The following is a 17,702-nucleotide window of genomic DNA, read 5'->3' as shown; positions in this document are numbered from 1 at the left end:
GGGTCCTTGGGTGTGCTTCGGGGTGGCTCGATGACATCCTGGGATGCGGCCGGTGTTGAGTGCGGTGAGATCGGCGGCGGTGTAGGTTCGTCGGGTCGGCTTCCGTTGGTGGGGGCCAGGGGTCCTGGCGCTGGTCGCGATCCGGTCGCGGACGGGCGCAGACGGGCTTACCTTTGGCGCGCCTTCGGCGCACAATCGGCGCGCCCGCTGCGCGTCAACGCTGCGCGTTCGCACGGTCGCCATTTAAGGCGAAGTGCGCGGGTGGGCGGAGCAGCTGGGAGGCGGGAGCGGGGAGGGAACACAAGGAAAAAAAGGGGCGGGGTCGGCGGTGGTGGCGGGAAGCGGGGGGCGGCGAGGGAGGTGGGAAACAGGACGGGGGACGGTCACAAACTAGGAAACAAGCACAATTACAGTGAAAATACGTTTAACACGGGCAAAAGCTAATAATGATAAAACAAGCACAATTTACGGTAAAAACCGCTTGACACGGGCAGACACTAAGAAAACACAAGCATAAATGGATGACAAAACAGAGCCGGTCGAGCGACAGCAGGGTCAGCCGGCAGCGCGGCAGGCAGCGAGGCAGAGGGCACAGAGAGGGGGCACACGCAGCAGCTGGTGGCCGTGCGGCGCGGGGGTGTCCCACAAGTGGGTCACACTCACCTGTGCCGCACGGTCGCCATTTAAGGCCAAGTGCGCGGGTGGGCGGAGCAGCTGGGAGGCGGGAGCGGGGAGGGAACACAAGGAAAAAAGGGGCGGGGTCGGCGGTGGTGGCGGGAAGCGGGGGGCGGCGAGGGAGGCGGGAAACAGGACAGGGGACGGTCACAAACTAGGAAACAAGCACAATTACAGTGAAAATACGTTTAACACGGGCAAAAGCTAATAATGATAAAACAAGCACAATTTACGGTAAAAACCGCTTGACACGGGCAGACACTAAGAAAACACAAGCACAAATGGATGACAAAACAGAGCTGGTCGAGCGACAGCAGGGTCAGCCGGCAGCGCGGCAGGCAGCGAGGCAGAGGGCACAGAGAGGGGGCACACGCAGCAGCTGGTGGCCGTGCGGCGCGGGGGTGTCCCACAAGTGTTTGTCCCTCCCTGCAGTGTTTCACAGTTTTCAGGTTGAGCCTAGAGTCAGTGCACATGCGCTGCTCTGCGAGGCATGCAGTATTAGATAATGGACTTGAAGCTCCGCCCACTCTCCGTCAAAATTTTCCATTGGCTTGTGTCTTTGTCTGTAAATGCTGGCTTCTGATTTAGTGATCGGCTTGTTAGTTCCTCTTTAGTACAGCCATGTCTTCAATTGTAACCTCCCATGGCTACTGGCCCTTTTACATCTGTTGTCACACTGTATGTCTTATTTAGGCTATAAGCACTCCTTTCTTTAATGAGTGAAGTGAGAGAACCAACGGCGGACCCCAGTGGCCGCACCATATCCGGGTGTGCTCCCGAAGTAATGGTTAGCAGTATGAATGGAGTCGGTGTGCACAATCAGCTCCTGCACCTGCTGTTCAGGAATGCCAACTGCTGAACAGATATACAATACTTTTTGAACAATGGAGTGGTGCACTCCCTGATTTGTATTTTTCAATAATGAAGCTCCATCAGTTTCTTCGTGAAAAACTAAATCTTTATTTCAAAATTCCATAAGATTTTGCAGAGCCTCAGCCAACGCGTTTCGTTCAAAAGATTTGAACTTCATCAGGGCATTCGCAGTAGTAGTCTGTTAGTCGATGTAAATGATACATCCAGTTCAAAGTAGGTCCTGCGGCCAATTCAAGTCTGGACCCAGTATGGTGTTGATAAACCAGCGGGTCAATCTGTGACTGCATAAGCAGCGTGGGCCTCCCTGATAAGAGCCCAGTCGATAATCCTCCAGAATGTCTCAGAGTTCTCTCAGATCATAGTGGGGAAGCATTTTCTTTAATGAGTTTATCCTACTGCAGGCACAACATGCTATCCTGCAACATTCAGCGCGCCATGCGCTCTTTCACTTTCCAAGCAGCCCGTCACTTAAAGGCTCCTCTTGTGTTGCTTTCTTTTGATCTCTGAACATAGAGTCTGCAACCCGATTCTTTCTGCCCCTTCCTTGTTTTCTTCAGCTGTTTCTTCTTTACTGTAGCCAAACAGGCATGTGCATATCACCAATGCGAATGGGGCTGCATGCCTTTTTTTTTTGCTTGTTTAATTTAAATCAGTGGAGAAGGGCAGGAGATTAATTTGCCATTGTCACGAGTTTTTATTAAAACTTTTAGTGTAAAATATGCTTCACAGTTAAACTCCAACCCCCTCGCGCAACACTTCCACCGGCCCCTCCCAAATCCTGAGTTAACCCGTCTAGAAGCTTTAGGCCACCATCTTGTATAAACAGCACTTTACATCTACACATTACGATGAGCTTACACTTTTAAATATGGAGCCACGCCAGCTTTATCTTCTGCATGTCATTTATCTGCTGCCTTGCGTCTATACATAAGCCATTTACCCACACCCGTCATCTCTAGACTGTCCGCTGCCTTGTGCAATCTTGCAGAGGTCTAGTCACACTGTGCTCTCCTTCTTTAAGTACAGCAACCATCGGCTTAGAATCTGATTTCTCTTCTGTTCGTTGTCTCCAGCCGAGGGAACAGACGGTGGGTTAGCAGAGTTTACTTCACCATTGTGGAGGTCTCCATGTTAATAGGGCAAGGGGCTGCCAGCAGTGATCCATACACAGCCAGCCATGGGCCAGTCGCCCAAAGAATTACCATGCTGGCCATAACAAGATCCGACGCCTTTGTGTCGACTCTGACACTTCACCAGGACCAAGGGGTGTGCGTATGGGCCACAGTAGTGAAACCCCACACAAACAGGTATTTGTGCAAAAATCAAGATTCCAAGAGCCTTGTTAAGCACTATGTGTGTATTTCTCCACATAATTCTCACTTTGCATGATCTGCACCAGGACATATGCTTCATTCTTGAGTGTCTTAGATCAAAACTGTGGAGTGGGCAAGAAATAATCTGTATTACCGTATTATGCCCTCTTCCGAGGAGTTGCCTAAAACGAGCCATTTTCAAACCCCTTAACTATTGCACAGCTGGTATTGGTATTTGCCACGTGCAGTGTTAACGCAACAAAAAACGCAATGCAATAGGTCTCAAAAAAAATTACAGCTCCTTCAGGCAAGTGCAAGTTTGGAGCATTGGTAAAATGTCTCAAACTTTTCAAAATTTGGTCGCGTGCTGCATCGTACAGCACACATTGAAAGTGGGGAAAAGTATAAGTATGTCAAAGCATGGCATTCTGAGTTTTTTGCAACAAAAGAAACAAGCATTTGCAATGCAATAGGTCTTGCATTAATGAAAAGTTTGAGCTATTGGCCTTGCATTACTGTTAGCAACGCCATAGCTCAAACCAAAGTCTGTCCCTTCAGCATGCTCTCTCTACTGGGCTCTGGGCAGCAATGCATAGGGCAGGCCTCCTTTCTGGAGGCTAACGTCTTCTCTTAGCGTGGCACAGCTAATGTTTTTCCAGTTCAAGAGAGCCTCTGTGCTCTTCCCAGAGCCAGGGCCTGCTCACTTAGAACTTGCTGTTGACAATAGCAGAAGCCCACATAGTAAGGAACACAGACTGCTTAGCGGTATTAATGCCAAACGAGCTGCTGTCCTTTACTCTCCTCCAGGAATCCCTGTTTGAAGTTAAAGAGAAATAAATTAGCGGTGCTGATTTAATAACTCGCTCTACAAAGCTAACGTCACTGTTCTTTAATTAAGACCCCCGTGGAAGGAATAAACAACATCTCTGAAAACTCTCTATGTGCCTCGCAATTTTGAGTGCGTCGTCAAAATCATGACGCGGCACCGAGTCCTTCGAGCACAGCCCTGGACGGCCACAAATAGCAGGCAGGCCTTTTACGGCCTACTTCATCGAGTAATGGGCCTGCAGGACATATATCACAAGAGGCGACTACTACTCTCCACTCTCTTCCTGCGCAATGCTGTAACTGCCGCTGTGCATGATGGGAAAAAGATCGTCACTGCATCAATGTGCTGGAGGCATGACAGATCACACCGCATTTAAAAATAAAAAAGCACCCTGATTAATAATGTTCTTTAGTCATCCCCTACCCCTGCTCTGTCTTGTATGCACAGCAGCCGTGCACCAATCCAGGCTTTTCTCTCATGCGTTTTATATTAAATACTTCATGAGAGCAAAGCAAGGATTGGTTGGGTCATGTAAATCCAGCGTCCCAAAGGAGACCAGGGAAGCCGCCTAAAGAGCGCATGTCGGGTTGGACGCAGTCCGAGACCTGTCCAACCCGACATATGCAATGTACTTAGTTGAGGCTGTATTGCCAGTCACTAGGATTGACATGCCCTGCCTTAATATTAACATCGCCCGCAGGCCAACTTATGTAAGGACACCGCATCTGAACACCAGCTGCTGGTATTATTTTTTATGACTGGCTAGCCTCACTGCTGGTGGGGAGGGGGTCTTCAGGTTAAAGGGGTCAATAATCATATGCCCCAGGGGTGGAGCCGCCGCTGATACTAGGACTACTACAAGATTAAGTCACAGCAAAATCTTTGTGGTTTCGGTCTTGACTCTTTAAAATGTACTCATTTTGCTTTCGGCCAAAATGTGTATTTGCAACTTTGCAATGTTGTAATTTGTATTGATCACCAGCCTTTTTATGTTTTGTTGGAAATCCATGGTAAATCTTTCAAGATGTTCTTCTTTGGGCTTCATTGTTCAAATTCAAGATGTATTTGGTCTCACATGGCCAAGTACTTGTGATTTCCCTTCCTGGGGAGCTTTGTGCCAGTTTGGCCGTCATCCTGTTACTCCTGTGGATGATGAGCCTTCCTATGCCTGCTGTCAATGCTTTTCAAAACAGATGTGTATTCTGGTATAATCCTGTCTTTAAACCTCCCTAGATTTAGGGGAAATGCTTCACCCCATTTTCAAGCTCGTTTCTACACTTTTAACAACTAGCTATGAAGAATGGTGCTAACTACACACTGGTGTTCTATTATCCATTTTCGGCCTTCGCATTTGTGAACCCAATCCTCTTTTGGTAGGTAGGATGGGGGAACATCACCCAAACATTCTCCTAGTAGTGCACTTTAATTTGTACATAACCATTTTTTCTAAAATATAGCTTGCACCAGCAATACCCAAACTAGAAATTCTTTAAGTCCTCTTCTGGATGCACCAAGAGCACTGTTACAGGAGAACAGACTGAGCTTCCTGAGGAGGGGATGTGCGGCAAGCCTTTTACGGTCATGGGAATTTTTAATTTTCATCTTGAAGACCTCACCGACCCTGATAGCATAAGACTGCAGCAAATTATTAGCGGAGGGGACCTCAAGCAGCTTGTAAAAGACCCCACTCACACCGCAGGGCATACATTAGATGGAATTTTCTCTAGCAACCCCAACCTCGCTTACTCGGAAGCACTGCCAATCTCCTGGACTGATAATACTGCGAATTTATTGGAATTTAAACAGGCTAAGTGCCACCAGCATAAACCTTTTTGTAAGGCCTTGTAAACTACGAGGGCCTGGGGAAATATTAATAGCCTAGAGCTAGGAAGTCTTCTGAAAGCTACAGCGTATCCACCGTTATTTAATGCAGAGGAAGCTACGGCCACCTACACGGAATGGGTAGATTCAGCTTGCAGGAAATGAGTGCAGGGCAAACAGTGCATTCCCAAGCAGGCTTTTCCATCTGCCCCTTGGTATACACAGAAAACCTAAAAGCACACAAACCTGACTGTAAGTGGCTAAGGCGAGTCTGGATAAGAGGGTACAATAACATCAATAAAGAGGCCTATAAAGTAAGTCTTACACACTACAAAAAACTTCTTCTCAATACCAAAAAGTCATATTTTGGGGATCAAATTAGGAAAGCTAAATCCTCATCTGAAAAACTTTTCAAAACTATTACTACGCTTAAAACTTCAACTAGCCCCAGGATAGACAGTAGCCCGGAACTTTGTGAAACTCTGGCCGCCTTTTTTATGCAAAAGGTGGAAATTATCTTTTCCTCCTTTACTCTCCAGCTAATAGATGCCAACAAGACCTCAGCAACAAGGTCGCTCATTGACAATATGCTTTCCCCCACACTAGATTGCTTCACGCCGCTGGACCTACAAGGTGTTACCAAATTACTGTCAGGCATTCGATCTGGTTCCCCTCTTGACCCTGGTCCAGCTTCTGTACTGAAACTGGTTTGAGATACTACAGGGGTAGCCCTTACCCCACTACTTAATTTTTAAATCGGGTCACTTTCCTGGACCCTAGAAAACTGCATCGATCCTTCCTTTATTAAAAAAAATCCAACCTGGATCCAAAAGACCCAAATAACTATAGACCCATCTCGCGTCTTGCTTTTCCAGAAAAGATGATTGAGAAGGCCATGAATGGCCAACTCAGTACGTTTCTCAAAACTAATTCTCTGTTGGACTCTACACATTTCGGTTTCCGTGTGGAACACAGTACCGAGCTGGCTCTGATTAAATCTACGGAGGAGATCAGAGAGGCTTGGACCAGGGAGTCGCCACGATATTGATCATGATGGATCTCTCGGCTGCCTTCGATACGGTCCATCATGTAGTTCTGATGGACAGTTTATCTGCATGTGGGGCCCAAGGCAAGGCCTGGGATTTTCTTAGATTTTTTTTACCGACAGGACCCAAACTGTGGACTTGGGTGGGGATAGATCTAGGCCTTTCTCTCTCCCCTGTGGAGTGCCGCAGGGGTATTCTCTCAGTCCCATATTATTCAATGTGTATGTGTCACCAGTGGCAGCCCTAATTAGATCCTTTGGGTTCCAGTTGACCTCGTATGCAGACCCGCAAATCGTGTTGTCTTTCCAGAATGGTAAATAAGTGGAGACCGGATCAACATTAGGGGTGGGCGGACATCTCCGTTCCGCCCACGGAATGTGCAGAGATTTGCCCCTTCCGCCTTGCGCAAAGAAGGCGGAGAAACGAGGCAAATCTCTGCACATTCGGGGGGCGGAATGGAAATTGGCCGCCCGCCTCCCGTCCGCCTCCCGCCCGCCGTATTAAATGATATTTAAAAGCCTAAAATTAAATTGAAATAAAACTTACCTTATTGCGGGTGCATCCTTGCCCATCGCGGCTTCATCTGGGAACTGCGCATGCGCGGGAGCCTGCGTGGGCGGGAGGCGGGCAACAGAAATATGCGGAGAGGCACGGAGATTGGTTCAGTCTCCGTGCTTCTCCGCGAAAGTCCCTTACTCGACTTCCGCCCACCCCTAATAAAGATGCCATGACTGGATGGCATCAAACTGCCTGAAACTCAATGCAGATAAAACAGAGGTGATTATATTTGGGACCATCTCCCACCTCTGGACACTGAACTGGTGGCCAACTGCAAATCTAAGGCTCTTTGCATGGTTTTCAAGGCGCTCATGGTTATTAGTCCTGCTTTTCTAAAACAAGGTATACAATGGTATGTTCCAGGAAGAGAGCTGCGCCCCTCAGAAGTAAAACATGTGATAGTTCCTCGCTTCAAAAAAGCCAGTTGGGGTGGCAGGAGCTTTCGTCATTGTGCTTCAAAGGCCTGGAACAGCCTGCCTTTGCACCTTAGAAACTCAACTGAGCTCCTCCCCTTCAGGAAGGGATTGAAAACCTAGCTTTTTACATAAACAGCTTTAATTTGATCTTTATCCAGGTAGACAGTGCTCAGCTCCAGCAAACCCTAGGGTAACAGAGAGCTTTAGAAGTCTCAGTAATATAACATAACATAACATAACATAACATAACATAACATAACATAACAAATAGTTTCCAGTTAAGTGAAACACAAAGCTTAGTTAAACTACACTGGTTACATCACCATCATTCTTTGGCCCTATTTTGACTCAAAGAAACCACACAGTTTGAGTAGAGGTGGCAGGCATGGATTTCAATGTATCTCATTAAGACAGCTGACCTGCTACCTCGAAGAGAACAGCATCCTGGACCCGTCCCAGCCCATGTTCCACAGCACCGAAACTGCCCTCATATCAGCCACCGACGACATCAGGACCCTGCTGGACAATGGCGAAACCGCGGCCCTCATCCTCCTGGACCTTTCAGCCGCCTTTGACACTCTCTGCCACCGCACCCTAGGCACACCTCCACAACGCAGGGATCCGAGACAAGGCTCTGGAATGGACCACCTCCTTCCTCTCCGGCAGAACCCAGAGCGTCCGCCTCCCCCCTTTCCGATCCGAAGCCACCAAGGTCATCTGCGGGGTACCCGAAGGATCATCCCTCAGCCCGACACTGTTCAACGTCTACATGGCACCGCTCTCTCACTTCGCCCGATTGCACAACCTCAACATCATCTTGTACGCCAACGACTCCCAGCTGATCCTCTCCCTCACCAAGGACCCTCTCACCGACAAAACTAATCTCCACGAAGGAATGAAAGCCGTCACTGAGTGGATGAAGAACAGCCATCTGAAGCTAAACTCGGACAAGACAGAAGTTCTCATCCTCGGCTCCAACCCCTCGGCCTGGGACGACTCCTAATGGCCGACTGCACTGGGAGCAGCACCGACACCCACCGACCACGCACACAACCTGGGGTTCGTCTTCGACTTCACACTCTCCATGACCAAGCATGTCAACGCCGTCTCGTCCTCCTGCTTCAGCACCCTCTGCATGCTCCGCAGGATCTACAGATGGATCCCCACCAAAACAAGAAGAACGGTCACCCAGGCCCTCGTCAGCAGCTGGCTGGACTACGAAAACGCCCTCTTCGCAGGAGCCTCGATCAAACTCCTGAAATGACTACAGAGCATACAGAACGCCTCCGCACGCCTGATCCTAGACATCCCTCGCTACAGCCACATCACACCCCACCTGGGAGACCTGCACTGGCTTCCCGTCATCAAGAGGATCACCTTCAAGCTCCTCACCCATGCACACAAGGCGCTTCACAAAACACTGGACCGGCATTCTTCCACAGACGACTCACCTTCTACACTCCAAACTGCCAGCTCCGCTCCGCCAACCTCACCCTTCGCCAACGCCACCGGCCCCCGCATCAAACGAGCAACCACGGGCGGCAAATCTTTCTCCCACCTTGCCGCCAAAACCTGGAACACTTTCCCCATCCTCCTACAGCAGACCCAGGACCTACTAACCTTCAGGAGGCTACTCAAGACCTGGCTATTCAAGCAGTAGCAGCACCCCTCCTCCTACTCCCTCCACCTCCAGTGCCTTGAGACCCTCACTGGTGAGTAGTGCGCTTTACAAATGTTCTGATTGATTCATACCTTTGACATGGGAGAAACTTCTGGAGTCATTGCGCTCCAGAAGTGTCTGGAGTTTCCTGTCTCCCTGTCCTGGCTCCAGCTTGTCTGGGGCACAAAAGACAAGTGTAAAACCCTTTGTGAGTGTGCTGAGGTAGAGCCTTTGTGATGTGCAAGTATGCTAGGTGGCAGCTCTGCCTCCCCATCAAGTCAGAGATGGCTCATCCTGCCAATACCAATTCCCCCTTTGTCTCACTGTCTGGAAGCAATACACAAACACCAACTGCCAGCTACACCTGGTCATTTGACCTAGGATACAGGCTGCTGGCACCAAATGACTGGGAAAAGAAAATGCCAGCTTTGTAAAAATGGCATTTTCAGTACTGTGACTTAAGATCCGGCTTTACCTTTAAGCAGAGTTTTAAATTACAAATCTTTAGACACCAAACCCAATATTCCTACCAGTGCTTAATTTGTAAAATAGTAAGTGCCAGGGCTCTGATAAGGAGGCCACTGTAGCCTGCACCACCCATCGCCCTTGTCATCGCTGCCAAAACAACTACAGCGCCACCATGTGGTGGACTGTTCTAAGTATGATGTTGACAATTAGGTGCAGGTGCCCAGCACTGGACACCAATTAAGTGCCTTTGCTTAGCACGGGAAAGCCTCGGCTCAAATGAAGCACTGATTCCTACCTTCTTTTAGTTATGACTTATTAAATGTAATAAGCTAGCCCAATGTTATCTTATAGGAGAGGTAGGCCTCCCAGTAGTGGAAATACAAATGTAAGAGTTTTTCACTAAGAGGGCATGCAAAAAGTTAAACAAACATGTTCAACTTTTTAAATATACTGCACTCTGCTCTGAGGGCTTTTTAGGGCGTACTGTAAGGGTGGGGTACATGTATTAAAAAGGAAGGTTTAGGCCTGGCAAAATGTTTATTCTTGCCAGGTTAAAATAGCAGTTTAAAACTGCACACACAAGCTGCAGTGGAGGCCTGAAACATGTTTAAGGGTGCTACTTAAGTGGGTGGCACCATCACTGCTGCAAGCACACTAGTAGCATTTGACCTACAGACTCTGGGCATATGTGGTACCACCTTACTAGGGACCTACAAGTAAATGAAATGTCCTGACTAGGTGGAAGCCAATATTACCATGTTTAATGGAGAGAGCACAAGAATGTTTAATGGAGAGAGCACCAGCACTTTAGTGGTGGTTAACAGCAGTAAAGTGCACAGAGTCCTAAAGTCAGCAAAAACAGAAGGATTGAAAGCAAAATGTTGGGGAAAACCACACCAAGGATGCCAGGTCTAACAGTAAGGTTTACCTTTTGTTTCTTTTTTGTTGGTTCTTATCTGTGGTTCATTTGTTTCCCCTCTCCCTCTAAGTAACTTTGATCAATGTGTGTCCGGGTAATTAACAGAAATTTTAGGATAAATCGGAAACATTGTAGTAAAAGCTCATTCATATACTATGTTAAGGCATCTGTTGTATTATGTTATGTAATGAAGATTTGTAGAGCGCACTATCACCAGGATGGGTATGCAGGCATCTTCAAGATTTGTTCTGTACACTTACGTTGTGTGAAGATTAAAATAAATAGACTTTTGAATGTGTTTGGAACATCTTTTTCATCTACTTACATTAGAAATCTGCGTGTGTACTGTAGCCATATTAATATTTCCTCAACAGACCGCGGTGAACTGGGATAACTAATTAGTACAGTCAAAAACACAACATACAGGAATATTCGTAGCTGATTTTTTAACACAATATTTGAGTAAACTTGGATACTGATTTTCTGAGAAATATATTTGGAGAGGAGAACCTTTTTTAGGGTTTACAAATCTTCCCCTGCCAGAGCCAAGTCTCAGATTAAACTGTGTCTGCATGCTAGGACTTCAGAAATATTTATTTCTCAGTTTACCCAAAATGTGCATCGTCATGCATCAGATAGAATGTTTTCTTTCATATTTTAGAGATGTTACAGACTCATGCTTCAAACAGCAGAGCTATCCCTGAATTAACACGTATCTGACAGAATCAAGCTTCACAGCCAGGTAATCTCTGAGGCTCAAAAGGTCTTAAATGCCAGAGCCTACTCCTACAGTAGGTTTATCCTTGAAGTTAAACAGATCTTAGATAATCAGGTGCCAGATGTATGACCCTGGCATTTTGTGACTCGCAAATTGCGTCGCTTTGCGACCCGCGATTTGCGATGTACAACAGAGTCACAGACACTGTTAGTGAATCTCAACGGGGTCGTAATTTGCATGCCTCATAAATATTCATAAGGCAAGCGCAATTTGCGACCCCATTGGGATTGGCTAGCACTCCCAGGGATGGTGGCCTACTGGGGTCAGCAGGCCACCATGTCTAGAACTGCTTGTGAAATTAAGCAGTTTTTTTTCAAATGCTGCGCATTTTCCTTAATGGAAAACGGGATGCATTTAAAAAAGAAAAATTAAACTTTTAAGTTTAATTTTTTAAGGGCAGGCAGTGGTTCCTGGGACCACTTACTTCTCTTAAAAAATATTTTCTCACACACTCACCCCTTCCTGTTTGCAAGTGGTTTACCACCTACTTGAAGTAGGTGGAAAACTGCAAGTGTTTTTTGGCTGCAAATGCGGTTGCAAAACAATAGTAGAGGGGCGTGGCTTGGACGGCAATGAGGAGAGTTTCCTGAGTCCAGAGCTCCGCTACACCCCGGGATGAAAAGCGAGACAAAAGCGTGATATCAGCGCACAAAACTAAGAGAGAACTAGCGAGTAAGCGATCGGAATACCCAGCGAACTGAGGGGTCTACCCAAAAACTACCAGAGTCTGAAAACTAAGTAATTGGGACGGACGCCCAGGAATAACGACGATACCCAAAATGGCGCTGGCGTGCTGAAGGAGACGCATGAAGACCGTCACAGCGAAAACAGCTAGCAAGGAGCTGAGAAACAGTCAGCAAGGTCAGTGCATTAAAACCCCCTCACTGCGGAGTCCCCCCCCCACGCTGCTGGCGAACTGCTAAGAGCCCCAGCGCCCAACCAGCCTAGTGCCAAACAAAACAGAAACTGAAGGCACCACAAAGGGATGCCATCTTGAGAGGGGCGCAACGCGACACGGCACTAAGGCTAGCAGAACACAGCTTTACCGAGGAGTACAGACAAGAAGGAAAGACTGACCCCACAACCCATGCCCCTAACAAACTAACGGTCACAATCGGTAATAAAGAGGCAAGAGGTCAAGAGTCTGTTTATGCGAGCAAGCTGAGGAGGACACCCAAAAGGCAATCACGCACCCCTAATGGAGGCTAGTAACTGAAGAAACCCACACGGTACTCAGCATAGCGCAGCAAAACAAGGAAGGAGTGTAGGCAGGGTGGAGCAGGGAAAGACCCCCTTCCGAGTGACATCCCCGCCGTGCATTAAAATCCCGAGAAAAGAGCAAAAGCAAAAGCGAAGGGAGTCATGGCCGGGCTGACACATACGATCGAGAACTAATCCCAACGTGCACTCGTAAATTATTCAAAGAGGGCAAATCAAACGCACAATCACAAACCATCTAACAGAGGGTAGACAACCGAGAGTTACTCCGTCAACCGATATCAGGTCGGCAAAAATCGAGCAGAATAGATCAGACATGCGGAAGGCGTAACCGGATACAAGAAACCCGATTCATGTGTGGAGTGCACTGTAAGAGGGGAAATCAGCCACGGCATCCCTTAACCAACCAAAGCAGATCAAGGGAGAGAAACCCCAACGCACAGTGAGCGGCCAGGAGAGAGGAAAACAAAAAAAGAAAAAACAAGGGGCAACTGTGACAACTCCGCAAATGAGACACTGCGCCAAACAGTCGAGAAAAAACAACACAACCGCCGGGCGCTCTCCACAGCAACTCACAGCAACGCCCCAATAAACCTATCAAGGGGTACTGGTGGCCTAATCTGGTTAAAAGTAACCCCGTCACGGAAAACAACGCGGCCCGCAAATCTACATGAAGCAAGAAAGCCAACACTATAGGGGGGTCAGTACTAACACAAAAGTCCAAAAAGAAGATCTCAAGTCCAACAACCAAAAACAGGCTCCATAAGCACAACTCTGCCGATCCACAAGCTGAACGTCAGCAGAAGTACGCAACCCAGCTTGAACCACAGATCAAGGGCAGGAGATTTGAGCATCTCCAGACACAGAGAGGGCTACCTAACACTGAGGGAAAAATCTCTCAACCACCAAAAACCAGAAGGTCATGCGGAGTCACACTGGACATCATACTGTAAAAAATGGCAGAAGTTCACGACCTGGCCAGATCTACCAAGCAAACGTCCGACGCTATCCAACTTGAACTGGCTGCAGTCAGAGTAGACATCCTTGCAGCGAACAACAGACTATCAGTGGTAGAACAGCGGGTGAGTGATATAGAAGATGGGGGCCTACACACAAACAAAACGATCAGCACTCTAGCTAAGGTGACCACTGCCCTCCAAAAACAAGCAGCGGAATTTGAGGACCGCAGCAGAAAAGGAAACATAAGGATCCTAGGAATACCAGAAGGTGAGGAGGAAAACGCGGGTTTGTGCGTGTCACTCATACCGGACCTTATACCCAAGCTCACAAATCTCAAATTCGAAAACCCATTTGAGCTAGACAAGGCTTATAGAGTGCCGGCCTTCAAACCAACAAATAGATTGGGCCCGAGACCCATAATATGCAAACCACTACGCTCACACCACACGGACGCCATCTTTGGAGTAGCAAGGAAAAACCCAAAACCTACAATGGAACGGCCACAAAATAATTCTCACACAGGATTATTCGAAGACTACAGTAGACATAAGAAAAGGATTTCTGAGCCAGAGAGACAAAATAAGGAAAGAAAACATCATGTTCTCATTCGTTGGCACCACCAAATTTAGGATAAGCAACAAAGGGAGGTCGCACACATTTGAAGACCCAATGGAACAATCAAGATACCTGTCTGGGCCAGTTCATCAAGAAATGGAGAAAACATCGATGACGTCGAGCAAGAGGAGCGCGTCGCCAGACCTGGCTAGGCAGTGACCGCAAGGCATGTAGCAATGGTCTCTCAGGAATAACCCATAGGAGCCATGGTTGGAAACATGAGATCTGAATGAAGTAACGTCAAGGGAAAACGTATACACCTCAAGACAACATACTCGACCTCAAGAACATGCCAAAGCAGGAATGGCTGTACCCAGACACAACAAAAGCAATAAGCAATAAGACTTGGGCATGGGCACCAGACATGCGGAGAGAAAGAGATCACGGACAATCACGGGCGAAGATAAGACTTGATTATATCCTTTCTTCTTAAAACGTAGTGGGCAGTTAACTAGTTAATCTTGTATCTAAGGGATGGAGGCAGAGACTAAAGTAATGATGTAACACCATAGTGTGCCACGATATCCCAGGGAAGGAGGGTGCGGGAGGGATCTTGCCGTCGCACATCTAAAGCACGATGTTTTAGCTCTGGGAGGGGGGGTAGGGAGGGAATAAGTGGGGGGAGTGTTGTCTTGTCTGTCTTGTTCGTTTGTATTTTGTTTACGTTTTTGTCCACACTACAACTGAGGGTACACCGTCCCACACGACTCTCCTACTGCAATCATCCACCCTGGCTTACACCTCTACACCAAAGGAGCTCAAGCTGCAGCAGGCAACACAGCACAGCTCCCAAAATGAAGAAAAACAAGCGGAAGCGGGGGAGAAGGGAAGCGAGACCCATACTATGTAAGCCATGACACATACCACTAACACAAATATGCCACATAACCACAGCACAGACCTGCAGGCAGACCTGAAGATAGTTTCCCTCAACGTAAAGGGCCTAAATCACCCGATCAAGAGTAAAAAAGTATTTGACTACCTAGCAAATCAATCAATCAATCAAACAAATTTGTAAAGCGCGCTGGGTGGGGAGGGAGTTCCATGTCTTGGCCACCAGGTAGGAGAAGGATCTTCCTCCGGTGGTGGCTTTGTGAATTCGTGGGACGGTGGCGAGGGCGAGGCTGGCGGATCGGAGCTGGCGGGTGGGTGTGTAGAATGGGAGGCGGCTGTTGAGGTATTTGGGGCCCATGTCGTGGAGGGCTTTGTGAGCGTGGGTGAGGAGTCTGAACATGATCCTCTTGCTGACGGGGAGCCAGTGCAGGTCTTTCAGATGGACAGAGATGTGGCTGTGACGGGGGATGTCCAGGATGAGTTAGGGTGTTGAAGCAGGATGACAAGACGGCGTTGACTTGCTTGGTCATCGTGAGGTAGAATTCCAGGATGAAGCCCAGGTTGCGTGCATGGTCCGTTGGCTTGGGTGCGGTGCCCAGGGCAGGGGGCCACCAGGAGTCATCCCAGGCAGAGGGTGATGGTCCCAGGATGAGGACTTCCGTCTTGTCTGAGTTCAGTTTCAGACGGCTGAGCTTCATCCATTCCACGACGTCTCTCATTCCTTCCTGGATGCTGGCTCTGGCGGTGGCGGGGTCGTTGGTGAGGGAGAGGATCAGCTGGGTGTCATAGGAGATGATGTTAAGGTTGTATTGGCGTGCGATGGCTGCGAGGGGGCTCATGTAGACGTTGAAGAGGGTAGGGCTGAGCGAGGATCCTTGAGGAACGCCGCAGATGACTTCGGTGGCCGCGAATCGGAATGGTGGGAGGCGGACTCTCTGGGTTCTTCCGGCTAGGAACGAGATGATCCAATCCAAGGCCGTTCCTTGGATTCGGGTGTTGCTGAGGCGCTGTATCAGGGTGCGGTGGCATATGGTGTCGAAGGCTGCTGAGAGGTCCAGGAGGATGAGGGCAGCTGTTTCCCCATTGTCGAGCAGGGACCTGATGTCGTCGGTCGCTGCGATGAGGGCGGTCTCCGTGCTGTGGTTTGCTCGGAAGCAGAACTGCAAGGGGTCGAGGGATCCGTTTGTCTCGAGGAAGGTGGAGAGTTGTTTGTTGATGGTCTTCTCGATGCCTTGGCAGGAAAAGGGAGGAGCGAGATGGGGCGGAAGTTCTTTAGGTCCGTGGGGTCCGCCTTGGGTTTCTTCAGGAGGGTGCTGAGCTCGGCATGTTTCCATCTCTCTGGGAAGTTGGCGGATGCGAAGGAGCTGTTGATGATGTCCCGGAGTTGGGGTGCGATGATGGAGTCGGCTTTGTTAAAGATGTGGTGTGGGCATGGGTCGGTGGGGGAGCCGGAGTGGATGTTGTTCATCATGCGGGTGGTGTCTTCCGTGCTGACCGAGGTCCAGGTGCAGAGGGTGGTGGTTGGGTGTGCTGGTTCGGTGGTTGGGTGCGTGGTCTGTGCACCGAAGCTGTTGTGTATGTCGGCAATCTTGCGGTGAAAGAACGAGGCGAGTGAGTCGCAGAGGTCTTGCGAGGGTGTGATGTCGTTGTTGCAGGCGCTGGGGTTGGAGAGCTCTTTAACGATGCTGAAGAGTTCCTTGCTGTTGTGGGTGTTGTTGTCCTGTCGTTCTTTGAATGTAGTCCTTTTGGTGGTGCGGATCAGCTGGTGGTGTTTGAGGGGTGTACAGTCATAATATCGAGTCTTTTATTTCGACTGGACAGAATATCGAGTAAAAAATATAGAATGGACATAATATCGACTTGACATAATATAGACAACAAAAATATCGACTAGAGAAAATTAATATCGAATAGAATGGACATAATATCGAATCAAAAATATAGAATGGACATAATATCGACTAGACATAATATAGACAACAAAAATATCGAATTTAAGGTAAGTTAATAATAATTTTTATTTTTTGTGTAATATAAGTCTGTAGCGGGTTGTGGGTTTATAGGGGAATAGGGTGGGAAGTAATTTAATTCTAATTAATTAAATATGTTAATTTATTTATTGATATATATTTAGAATTAATTGTTAATTAATTATTAATTGGTAATTAATTAAAATATAATTGGTAATTAATTATAATTGATTAATTGATAAATATTTTAATTTTAGTAATTTATTTTCTGTAGCGGGTTGTGGGTTTATAGGGGAATAGGGTGGGAAGTAATTTAATTCTAATTAATTAAATATGTTAATTTATTTATTGATATTTATTTAGAATTATTTGTTAATTAATTATTAATTGGTAATTAATTAAAATATAATTGGTAATTAATTATAATTGATTAATTGATAAATATTTTAATTTTAGTAATTTATTTTCTGTAGCGGGTTGTGGGTTTATAGGGGAATAGGGTGGGAAGTAATTTAATTATAATTAATTAAATATGTTAATTTATTTATTGATATTTATTTAGAATTAATTGTTAATTAATTATTAATTGGTAATTAATTAAAATATAATTGGTAATTAATTATAATTGATTAATTGATAAATATTTTAATTTTAGTAATTTATTTTCTGTAGCGGGTTGTGGGTTTATAGGGGAATAGGGTGGGAAGTAATTTAATTATAATTAATTAAATATGTTAATTTATTTATTG

At 47.1% G+C, this 17,702-nt stretch overlaps 1 protein-coding gene across 3 annotated transcripts in view; it reads right to left on the bottom strand.

The window, feature by feature from the left end:
• Window positions 1-17,702, bottom strand: part of LOC144829368 (xaa-Pro aminopeptidase 2-like) — a 449,433-nt gene that overhangs the window by 163,091 nt on the left and 268,640 nt on the right. The gene's annotated exons all lie outside the window — the stretch shown is intronic.

This window comes from Lissotriton helveticus, chromosome 4_1 (assembly GCF_964261635.1).
Source record: "Lissotriton helveticus chromosome 4_1, aLisHel1.1, whole genome shotgun sequence".
In the NCBI taxonomy this organism is placed as follows: domain Eukaryota; kingdom Metazoa; phylum Chordata; class Amphibia; order Caudata; family Salamandridae; genus Lissotriton; species Lissotriton helveticus.
The sequence above is the reverse complement of the archived record's forward strand: the minus strand, read 5'-3'. Positions and strand labels throughout refer to the sequence as shown.